This window comes from Zonotrichia albicollis, chromosome 8, assembly GCF_047830755.1.
Source record: "Zonotrichia albicollis isolate bZonAlb1 chromosome 8, bZonAlb1.hap1, whole genome shotgun sequence".
Classification (NCBI taxonomy): Eukaryota; Metazoa; Chordata; class Aves; order Passeriformes; family Passerellidae; genus Zonotrichia; species Zonotrichia albicollis.
The window spans coordinates 15,728,139-15,740,220 of NC_133826.1; the positions used below are offsets into that span (position 1 = coordinate 15,728,139).

Sequence of the window (12,082 nt, forward strand, 5' to 3'; positions counted from 1 at the left end):
CCTTTCTGACTCTGCTTTCTTTCAGCAGATGTATTTGAGGTGTACAAACACTGAAAGTCTAGACTCCTTTTTACATAAATTTGATTTTTCTACCTTAATTATTGTTGATATTGTACATCATTTAGATGTGATTACGTTATATTTAAGTATTCCTAAATGAACTCACATTAATCTAGTTACCTAAATTAGAGCAGAAAAATTATTTTAATGTGACATCCTGTTAATTTGTTCCTTTGGTACTTTAGCTTTGCATCCCTGGGGCAATACAACCATATCCCATCTAATGCAAGAGTTTCAAAGCTCCAATACAGAACACAAACTCAGGATCACAGGAACTGCCAAACATGATCAGAACCACAGGCTACTTAGCCTCACATCCTGTCTCCTGCAGGGAAGATGCTCCAGGGAAAGGTGTAAGAAATCCACCAGTAAGTGATAACAAAATACAATTTGCAATGTGGTCATCCAACTCAAACAATGGAAATGGTGATTTTAAGCACAGCTACCATAAGAACAGAGATTTAAAAAATAATAATTATAAGTAATCACTTTAAAGAACATAGGGATGTTTCTATTATGTAAATTTCCATTCCAGTGACACTTTGATACAACTGTGATATTCCATCATGGGCTACAAATAAAATTATTTCTCAGGGCACAGCTATGGACAAGAGAGAAAAACGTGCATTTATTCTATATAGTGATGTTTAAGAAGTGTTTCCAAGTGGCCCACAAATTTTTATTCAGGGGAACTGCTTTTGCTTATGCTTGCTGAAATCAGTAGTAAAACTAACTGTACTGTCTTTAGTTTAGAAGTGCAGAATGGAAAGCAAAATTTAGCCACTGTGAACCTAAGGACACACTTATACAGCTTGTGAATCACACAGAGGCTAATGATCTTAATCAACAATGCAATTACAGTCATCCAAAGGTCTATATACAGACAGAGCCCTGGTAATATCACAGCTGCAGGAGCTCCCCTTCTCTTACTCCATCTGGAAAATAGTATTTCACTGGGGCTGAAAGGCCTGATTTTTGATCTTATCTCTAGTCCAGACTTCAATTCCCATGAAAACTGAGAAGAGAGACCCTGGTTCCCCCCTGGTGAAAACTTTCTGAACAGCCCTTTTCCACATCTTCCACGAGAAGGCCCTGCACAAAGGAAGCTACTTTTTGAAGAAGGTTTGAAATGAGCTTCCACAAAAAGCACAGGTTTTTTGCAACAAAACCTGCATCAAATTTTACAGGAAAGGTGAAGGTTTCCTTGAAGCACATGAAACCAAGTCTTCTAGCAGTGATAAGGCTAACTCCACATAATGGAACTTTATTTTTTAATATTTTTTCTTGACATAGTAAAAGACTTTCAACTTTGAGATTTTTCAGGAAACGATATTTGGAATGCCACATGGCAGACCAGAAACTCCAAATCTTTTTAGCTTTACATCTTTTTTTGTACAGTTTACAGTATAGTCTAATTACATAATCACTTACTTGTCAGTATCATACTTTTTCTCCCACAAAGTCAGAGACAGATTATAATGCTACATAATATTTTTCACTGCCATAATAGTCCACTATGTCTTTAGCAACAAACTTTTCTCTGATTAAATCCTCATCTTTCTTCAGTAAATATTTTTTTTAGTCAGCAGCCATATACTATATAGACTTTTTTCAAGCAGTAGCAATGTTGCTTTAAGTTCCATTTTGAGATGAGATTTTACTTTGAAGCTAACTTAGCTGCATGCACAGGTATCCTAAAAATGCAAGTCACATCTCACAATGTTCTTAAACTGGCTGATAAATCTGACAAACAGTCACACTATGCAACAACAGTGGCCAGCCCATGATGAACAAAAACAGTGAATAAACAGCTGAAAAAGAATTTGCACAATGTTTTCTCACATCTTGGAAAATTAAAAATACATCCAGAATACAGCTTTGTTTTGTCCTTGACAGTTAATTAAATATAGCTACCCAGATCATCTGCCAAGCTTGAAATTTGGATAATCATACCTGTAATGTAGAATAAACCTGCAAAGCAGCTGTGACTTACAGAATTATTCACTAGAAAATACCCAGATATTGGTGGATCAGCATATCCATACTTTGCCCCTACCATGAGAACAGAATAGAGACCTGTGGTTAGAGGCTGCAGTAGCAGATAATAGATTTACCAGATCTTCTGGCATATAAAAAATGTTCAACAGCACAAAATGCAGAATTATCTGAAGTGATATAATAATTGTACTTCAAAAATAGTAGCTGACAATGTAGTCAAAAGTTGTTTCTTAGAGGGATTTTATAAGTGTGACATTTCTTCCCTTTTGAACACTTAGCCTTACTCTTGCCTCATGCATTTACCATCAGGGTTGTTGAAAGAGGGTGCAGAAAAATGAAGTAGAAAAGAGCAGCACTGAAAACAATACCACCTATTAAGAAATTATTAAAGAAAACTGTAAAATCTTGATCATAAGAAATGTATTATTTTGAAATCTCCAGAAAATAAACTCAGAATATAAAATAACTGTAGTCCTGTCATGGGGAATTATTTTCACTGTAGGTGTGTAAATACATACAAACCAGAGCTCTCCATTTCGGTAAAGAATAATTTAAGGAAGCTGATCTTTACCTCCCCTTTCATCTTTCTTGTAGAAACAAATAATTTCCTTTTACAGTATTTTGCCTTACTCTTCTCTGAGAAGTTGAGAGTTTGAGCTTCCAGCCAGGCCAGATAATCTGCTAGTAACTACTCTCCCTAGCATAGCCAAAACTGACACAAATGTCTCTTGTAAAAACATTCACTTTTCTGTTTTAAAAGGCATATTAATACATGCACAGTATTTCTGTAGATCAGATGCAGAATATACTCACTAGTTGAAAGTGGTTTTATGGCTCTTTTCCTCTCCAGGAAACTTAATGCTTTGGCTGAATTTTGCTTATGGAGCCATCCCATTTCTGCCTGATAAAGATTTGAAAAAGCCAAATTTCCTTGGAAAATGTACCAGGCAACAGCAAGGACATGCTCACCAAGATCAGATTCAGTTGTGAAAGGGGCAAAGAAATTTTAAGGTTTTTTTAAAAAAAGTTGTTTTGACATATGGACTTCCTTTGTACATAAGACAAATAAATTTGAGAAACTGTTTCACTGTACCACATATAGGGCCCTGTAGGGCTTTTCCAGATGAAAGGAAGAGATAGCAGTGTGATCTGCACAGGTGTCTGCAGGAGTCTAATCAGAGAACACTGGGACTGCAGAAGGCAGGCACCAAACTAGAGAACCATTACTGCAAATGATGACAAATAGATGAAAACAGCTTGGTTTAATGGTCAGACCTTAAAGTGAACTTGTAAGATCTATATGCAATAAAAGTCTTTAGTGCTTTTGCACTGAAGAAATTGATGAGAGAATCAGTGATATACAAGGGAATATGGAGTACCACAGTGCTGTTATAGTACAGTTATTTCTAACAGGAACACTATCTTAATGACTTCTTTGTAGATGTTTTACAATGCAATCAATTGCTGGAACACACGTGTGTGTGATGTCTACAATATCATGCCTAAACCCAGCTTTAATTCGACATATAGGCTGCAAAGACTGCTGGAGCTTTGACATCTCCCACCTCTCCAAGGCTTTCTGTGACTCTGAGCACCTTCATGTTTTTATAAATCTGGTCTATGTCTACTGGAACAGAGGGACTGATTTCTACACAGAACAACATAGCTACAGCTATGAACTGCAACTGCAATTTCTTGTAAAAACATTTATTTCATCTCTTTCTAAATAACTGCAGCTCTGAAGTACAGAATCATGGAATCATTAAGGCTGGAAAAGAGCTCTAAGATCACTGCGTCCAACTGTTAATCCAGAACCACCATGTTCACCACTAAACCATATCCCCAAAACATATGGTAAGTTAAGACTAACAAAACTTTCTTTACCATTTCCAGAGAAAGCTGGTTCCCGTTTCCAAATGGCTATTTACTGAAAAACACATTCAGAAAACTGAAGCAAATCTTTGGAATATGGGTATTCTTAAAGCACTAAAACCTAATCTCCCAGATCTGTAAAAATAAATGTGTTGCATTAATAAATATTTTCAATTGTGTGTCATGCAGAGAGTATGTTAGCAGGCCCTTGACCCTTTACACCAAGAAAAAGTAACAGGAAATTCTAGGAAAACAGAAACATGCCAGTGCTGGACACACAGTGGGAGGGGGTCACAAGGCCAGTGAAGATTGTAAAAGGTGTTTAACGGAAATTGTTCAATTTATTACTTCTTATTTAAAAAGCAATATATACCTTTGCTTTATATTTCCCAGTGCCTGGGAACCACAGATTTTACATGAAGGTAAAGCAGAAGACTGAATGTTCCTCAGCTGGCTGAACCTACCCACTCTTCACTGAAAACCAAAAGCACAGAATTCGAGCCCTCCTGAATCTGTAATTAATCTTAGTAAAAACTCCTTTCATACCTGAGACATCACTGGAAAGACATCACTGGAAAGAATGTTTGCATAACAGCTCTAAAATGCTAGTACTGTGGGTGTATATTTTATTCATTTATACATAAATATAAGCATATACGAGACAGAGCTTGGTTCAAAGATCCCCTATCTAATGATATTTCTATAAGTTAAATCATACACAGTAAAATAGTGGGTTTTTTTCTACTGAGGAGAGAGGTAAAAGAATAAAAGTTTCATAAATTACCAGTGGCATGAGATGGCCAACTTAAGACATCACAAGGATGCTTGATCACCTTTGAAAACCTAGAGCAGGGACCCAAATTACTCTCCACTCCTGAAAAAACAGCTTGCACTCTGAAATAGCAAAAATATAGAGCATATGGTCATCATACCACAAGAATAACACAGAGGAAAATAACTGAGATACTACGGTGTCTAAGCATGGTAGAACTGCAGCACAGAAGGAAAAGGGCACATTGCTATTCAAAAGCATTGACTTGTTTGGCCTACGTGTTTCAGTGGGGACAGACACAAACTACCTGCTCTAATGAAAGAAGGCTGCACTCCCCACCATCCACCCAGAATGCAAGAGCTGTCTTTGGACATTCAGAGCACAAAAAAAAACTTTACTGCTCCTCTATATGTAGCTTCTTGCAATGAAGTTAAAATGTGGCTTTTTATACAAGCCGTGTTACAAGATAGTTTCTCCTAAAAAATAAACTAATGAAAAATGCTCTTAAAAAAAAAAGCCTGATCTATGTTTTCAGCCCACATAGATATTAAACCTAGTTTCCTAGACCCTAAAAAGCTAATTATGCATTCAATTAGAGTTTCTTAATAAAGATTAAAACTCTGAAGTCTATTACAGGCCCATATTTAATTCAACTGCCATTTTATCCATGCCATGAAAGTGTGAGTGGTAACAATGAATATAAATTATAATACATGCCATAGAGTGAATGCTATTTGTCCAAGTACGTTACTATAAAGAATTAAATTTTGCTATCGGTTCCATAATCTAGTTAAAATTGGTATTCTTTATTTGGTCTTTCAATGTAGTCCAATTTCCTACTTTGAAAAACAAATTCTAGGGAATAAAGAAAAGAGATTAATTTATCATTAAGACTCTGCTTAATTGAAGTCAATTCCGAACAAACTTGAATTCAATTTCTACTCATTAAATTGAATGTGCTCTGCGTTTCTCTCTGCATTGCTTTGAGCAAGCAGCTGAGAACAAGGGACTAACATCAAAATTATTAAATTGAGGAGATTTTATTTGGTCTTCACATGCCAGAGCTGCTTTGATGAGGAGCTGTTTTGGCACTGAAAGGAAACGAGAGCAGCTGGAGGAAAAATCAAATGAAACTAAGCCTCGGAAAATTGAAGAAAACGCAAGCTTAATAATATTTAATAATTAAATTTCCACAAACAATAGCGGCAAATGAAGTAATCTGCAAAGTCTGTGAACTCATTTGCATAATTGATGCCGGTCCCCTGTAAATGAATAATGAAGATAATAAAAGATGTTTCTAAAAATGGGCACAATAACAGCAAATTTCATCAAGCCGCGCGCTCTGATTAATCTGCTCTTGCAAATCAGCAGTGCGGGGGGACGCGTGATTACCCGCGCGGCGGCCGGCAGCAGGCGGCAGCGGGGCCCCGGCCCTGCACCTGGCCCTGGCCCTGCCCCGGCTCCCGCGCCCGCCTCACACTGGGGGCAGCACCGGCGGCCCCGTGGGCGGCCTCCGGCCTGGGGCCGGCTGCAACCCGGCGCCCCCGAGCCCGAGGCGCCCCCGGAGCCCGCGCCGCTGCGGCACAGCCCGGGGGCAGCGGCGGGGCCGGGGATGGCAGCGGCGGGGCCGGGGATGCCCCCAGCAGGGCGGCCTGTGCGGTGCTTGTCCGCCGGGGCGCCGCGGCCGGGAGCAGCCGGGGCCCGAGGCTGCTCCGTCCGTGCCGAGAGCCGCCCGCTCTGCCCCGCGCTTGGGCCAGGGCACAGCTCTGTCCTTCAGGCTGCCCTGAGCAAACCGCGGCGTCCTACTTAGGGCCCTTCCCGCAAGCCCAAGGCCTCTCCTAGAAAACGCAGTTTCCAGCAGCCCAGCACAAGGGCCCGGTGTGTCACTGCCTGGTAGGGCCCTTCAGGACTGGACAAGGTCTAGCTCGGGCCACTGAGCACCCGCAGTTTCAGCGCAGCCTTTCATTCCTACCAACACTCGTTTATTTCTAAGAATAAGCCTTGCCATGTGTGTACCATCCAACCTTCACACTGAGGGAGCCCCTCATGACACAACGCATGGCCCAACACTTCACACAGCAGTATCCGCTCTTCACAGGTGAAGAGTAAGTGCCGCAAGTACAAACTGTTGGCCAGGTTGCTATCTGGCTCAAGTGTTAGTAGCCATAAAATACTACTTTCAAACATACTACTCAGTTTATCCTGATTTAGCTGCTCCCACAAGGGTCCAACTACACAGATTTCACTGGCATTAATTAGTGCTTTTCACAAGACTGGAATTTTTCACAGATTGGGAAAAAAAATTGAGAAAACAGTTATGCTGCTTCCTGAAGCTGATGCATAGGCTGGCAGTGGACACTATGCATTGGAAGCAGGAGAATATTCCAAAAGGCATATTTTTTTATCTTTTTAGAATACAGCACCACACTTTTTTACAGCATTTAGAAATATTCACTTAGGAGAAAATTACTTCACCGGGATTACTCATAGGACTATTTACAGGATCAAGCCCCAAACTGTTAATCTGACGATACAGTTTACTATTCAGTTGCCTGAAACAAGTGATCTGTCAGACCATTAAACAATTTCATTGAATGAGGACTTTTCACTGTATGTAATATTTAAGTATTTTATAGCCAAAGTACAAGATACTCTATTTTAATTGCACAAATTCTTTTACTCAAATTATGGATCAATCCACCTGAACAACTAGAATTTGTTTGAAGTAAAGGGCATGTATTTCATTACAGAGTGGAAACTCCAATACTAGACACTCCTAGGATAAGTCTTTTATATCAGTCTACTGAAAAACAAAAAAACCCCATCATTTTCTCTTGCTTATGGTAATTTTTAAGCTGCAGTTCCATCTATTTAATTTGGTGAGAAAACACCACCTCACTTCCTTGAACATGAGGAAGACTGCCCTTTGTGGCAAGTATATCTCCTTCATCTTTCCTTTTGCATTGATACAAAACAATTGTTTAAACCTAGTTATTAAATCTATGTACAGCACTATATGCACATGAAATACAGTTTGATATATCATAATTAATACAAAGATCTCATGGGTAAACTGCATTCGGTACATACAAAAGCATGAGCAGTTTTTTCATGAGCTTGATGGATGCCCGCAGACCTGCATGGCAAGAAAGAAAAAGGTTTGATTGTGTTATTAGGCATATAGGTAATTGTTTCATTGGGGAAACAGGGACAGATCCCACTATACAGAATACAAATCTATATTTTGTAGCTAGGAAGATAGCTTTTAATTCTATCCTTTTTTTATTTTCTTGTAATACTCGAGGAATAATTCCGTTCCCAGTGTAAGTCAGGGCAGCCTTAGAAGTATTACAACTTCAGCAACTTTGCCACTGAACCTAAGGATCCTCCTTTTGGCTGTGTATCAACGAAGCACAACATCCAGGGCACATAAGCACAAAGCAGCCAAGAGCCAAAGGGAGAACTGAGAAACATCAACCAGTTTTGTATGAACCAAGAGTCCTCCCACCAAACAGTACAACAACCATGGACCAGGACTCGGGATCCTGAGTCCAAGGGGTTTGTAAATGCAGGAGTCAAAGATGCCACTGATAAGGGAGACTACATTACCAAATATGTGTGAATATACCTTTGGATTCAATTTCTGGTAGACGTGATGTATTTAGGGTCAAAGCTAGTTATTGTAATGAATTGGGTTCTATGTTCTAAAAGCAGATGTTTGGTTAAGTATTGTCAGATGGTAATATATGTTGATATAAATCTGATTTTATTTTGATGAATCATTTTTTATTTCCTCCTTTTTTTGAGCACTATCATTGTTACACTGTTAGAAGTCATTATCAAAACATCTTTGTCTGATAGTAGGACTGGGAATAATTAGATTTAGTCCAGTCCAGTCCAGTCTAATGACTCTGGTGCATTGACTTAAGACCTGACCTTTGTTGACTAATTAAAAGGATTCTGTATCAGATGCAAGTGTTGTGATTATTTTTGATGCCCTACGGCACTTTTGGTCAGAAAAAAGATTCTACTTTGTTATTCTCAGCATGTTTTAGTTGAGGTATTTTCCATCTTCGAAGAGGAATAAATGTGTTGTTAATTCTTTGCCTTTCCATCCAAAATATTGTTTAAAAATGTTCTCAAGTCTTCACCTCAATGAAACACTAATTCAGAGATCCTGAGCCTGTGAAATATCTGGATAAATTTATGATTTATAAAAGCAGGAACAGTTCTTATTAATGGAGTTTTTTCTTTCTCCCTTTCCTCTGCTTTCCCATTCTTAGAATGCCTATGAATCCCATGTCCTGCTCCATCAAACATTCCAGTATTGCATCTACATAGACTCACTCTATCCAGACAGCATCCTAAAATACAGATCTTCAGCATATCCCCATTTTTGTCCCCCAGTGTTCCAAAGAAAAATGGACAGAATTTAGCAACTCTTGCAGGAAATTGTGCCATTTTAGGTTTCACTTGGTCTTAGTTGACAGTTTTCAGGCAGAAGCAAAATTACATTGCTCTTAGTACAGACTGGATGAGCTCTGATTGCAATGGGAGGAAAGGATTAAGGCTCATTCTTCCTTCACCCCTGATTTCTACTGTTCCTAAGTGGAGTTGGTGGGTTTTATCTGCAGAGCCTCTCAGTAAATCTGGGCAATATCTTCATAGTCTGAGTCAATCTGGGAAGCTGTGTTGGACTTTTTGTACTCCCTTTATCATTCAGCTGCCATGTTTCCCTCTATAGTCACAGTTAACCTGTCAATGTACTCGCTGTGAAACAAGGTTTCTGCGACCATTCCAGCTGGGTTTTTTTCATCAAATGCGTCTTGAAATTTTATATTATGGTCTTCCATGTTAACTGGCCCTAAAGACTGTACACTTCAGGCTAAGTGTTCTCCCCTATTTCAAAATAAAAGAAAAATTCAAAATTGGCCAGCTGACGTGACTTCTCTTACTTCTGGATATCTTCCTGTGGGAGTTTTCTCTTCAAACCTTACACCATTACATTGCCTAAGTTGAGTTTTGTGGCCATTTTCATATTTTAAATGTTCCTTTTTATTTGCTAGTCTGTAGCTGTTCCTAGATTAGTAATGGAGAAGACAGATATAAAGGTGTCACATGAACTTCCGACCTGGCTTAAAGATTGATGAAAATATCACTAGAAACTGTATTTCATCTACCTATTCTCATAACTAGGGGTCATAGTGTCACAAATTTAGTCATAGTTGGTGACATTTGGTTATGCAACGTGTTTTTTTCTTTTACTAAGGGAGATTTACTGTTGCACTATACTAACTTCCATTTACAGCAAGGAGCAATGGATAATCACAATAATCTTATTGGAAAGCTGATGTTGAAGGGCTCTTTTGCCAGAATGTTAAATTGACTATTTAATTGCACAAACAGCATTATATAAAATGAAGAAAATCCAAAGGGAAAATCTTCACCCAAGAACAGTAGTGCTACTAAAAAACATTCCGGGGCAAATTTCTCTGGCTTGTTCAGCATCATCAAACCATTAATTCTAGGTGATACTTTCAATGACACTCCCTCAGAGGAACAATATTAGGCATTCACTTGTATGATCTTCACCTTGTATGAAGAGAATGAATAAAAAATGAAGTTCTTCACTGTGAACTATTCTCGACTAGCTATTTTCATTTAAAAAAATGTTTATTTTACTTTGACAGTCTGAAGGTTAAATTAACTCTGAGTTTTCTGTTCCACCATGAAGCTAGTGGGAAGACTCACAGCATGCTGCTGCCTCATAAGATGATAAAGGAAGCAATAAAATATAGCTGAAATGTTAACACTCTAACACAATTAATTGTCTAAGTCACAGACTCATCAAAAACTTTCTGACCAGCGATGCTTTCTTCTGTCTAGAGCATTCAAGATCTTGATTACTGATACAGAGCCAAAGAAAATAAAAATTAATTAGGATGCTGCCTCAAAATAAACATTCCCTGGGATGCATTTTGAATGCCATGCAGTGTTTCCTATGCATTCCACAACTTGTCTGTATAACTCCAGTAGTAATACTGTTCCTGTGCCAGATACAAAAAGGATTTAGGTTCTTTTTCTCGTTAAAGGATTTGATCCCAATTTGCTGCCATTGCCTAAACAAGAGAGAATATTTTGACCACCCTGACTATGAAAGAAGCATAAAAGTGTATTGCCATACATATGCCTTTCTCCTTCTTAGTAAAACACTGTAAGCAGACATTAGGACATACTCTGCAACACAAATTTTCTAATTGCCTTCTCTCTATCTTTAGTGACTCTTAACTGAATTCACATGGACAGAGGGTTTTCTAAACAGTGAGGATTTTTTTGAAAAGGTTGAAACTACTAGTCTTTTAGCTGAGGTTACCAAGATCTATGTGGAGAATAGCACGTGTCACTGCAGTCATCTCACAAAATACATACACTGCACTGGGCAGCTACACTGAGAGTCATACCAGCTTTTTGTTGAATAAACTTGTAAAGCAGAGCAGTAGTGGAGATATTTGCTACCAGCTCAGAGAGAAATTAGTTCAGAGCCTTTTGAAATAATTGTTCTGGGCTCTAGCTGATAATCCACAGCCTATTTATTATACTATTTATGCCTCATTGTTCAAAATGTACTTGCCTATTATGAAGGACTGCTACATTGCTAACTGAATGAAAATCTTAAATATACAGAGCCCTACCAACTCTTTGCAGAATACCTTTTGAAAGTGTATCTGCAGTTGGATATTCAGACTGACTAGTTGTCTTAATTTATGCAAATATAGCCTATAGCTAAAAGCTTTGTATATTTGTTTCCCATGGTATTAGTATTCAAAAAATGGGACATTCTTTCAAGGGCATTTTATAAATGCAGAACTATAATTTATATAGCAAATTAAAGCTTATACAAAATGTGTGCACTGAGATACAGATTAACATATTTAATTTCACTATTACCTGCAAACCTATTTTTTTCCATCCACTGCTCTAATTAGCCAAATAAAATCAAGTCAATATATTGTAAGCAATTATTTTAGTGTGAGTAGAAAGAGAATCTGAATTAAATATATGGTAAGAGATAATATCTTATGGAAATTAATATACTCATTTGTGTCAAGAAAAATGTGTTCCAGCTAAATTTTATAAGATAGTTTGGAGTTCAAACATATGACTCATGTAGAAGTTGTAGTTTTATAGCTCCTAAGATGTCAGACTGTGGATCTACTTTTAAGTTCTTTATTAATGTGCCAGTGCTCATTCTTTGATAGCTACAGATTGTCAGTAACTACTGCCATTTCATACTGTGAAATTGTTCTTATTATGAATATTCACTCCCCCTACAGTCAAATGTGCAAACTGTTAGTAACTCTGTATGTTAAAAGAAGGGTT

At 38.1% G+C, this 12,082-nt stretch overlaps 1 non-coding gene across 50 annotated transcripts in view; it reads right to left on the minus strand.

Moving 5' to 3' along the window:
* LOC141729846 (uncharacterized) overlaps nt 1–12,082 on the minus strand; it is a 485,161-nt gene that overhangs the window by 424,193 nt on the left and 48,886 nt on the right. The window lies entirely within an intron of this gene.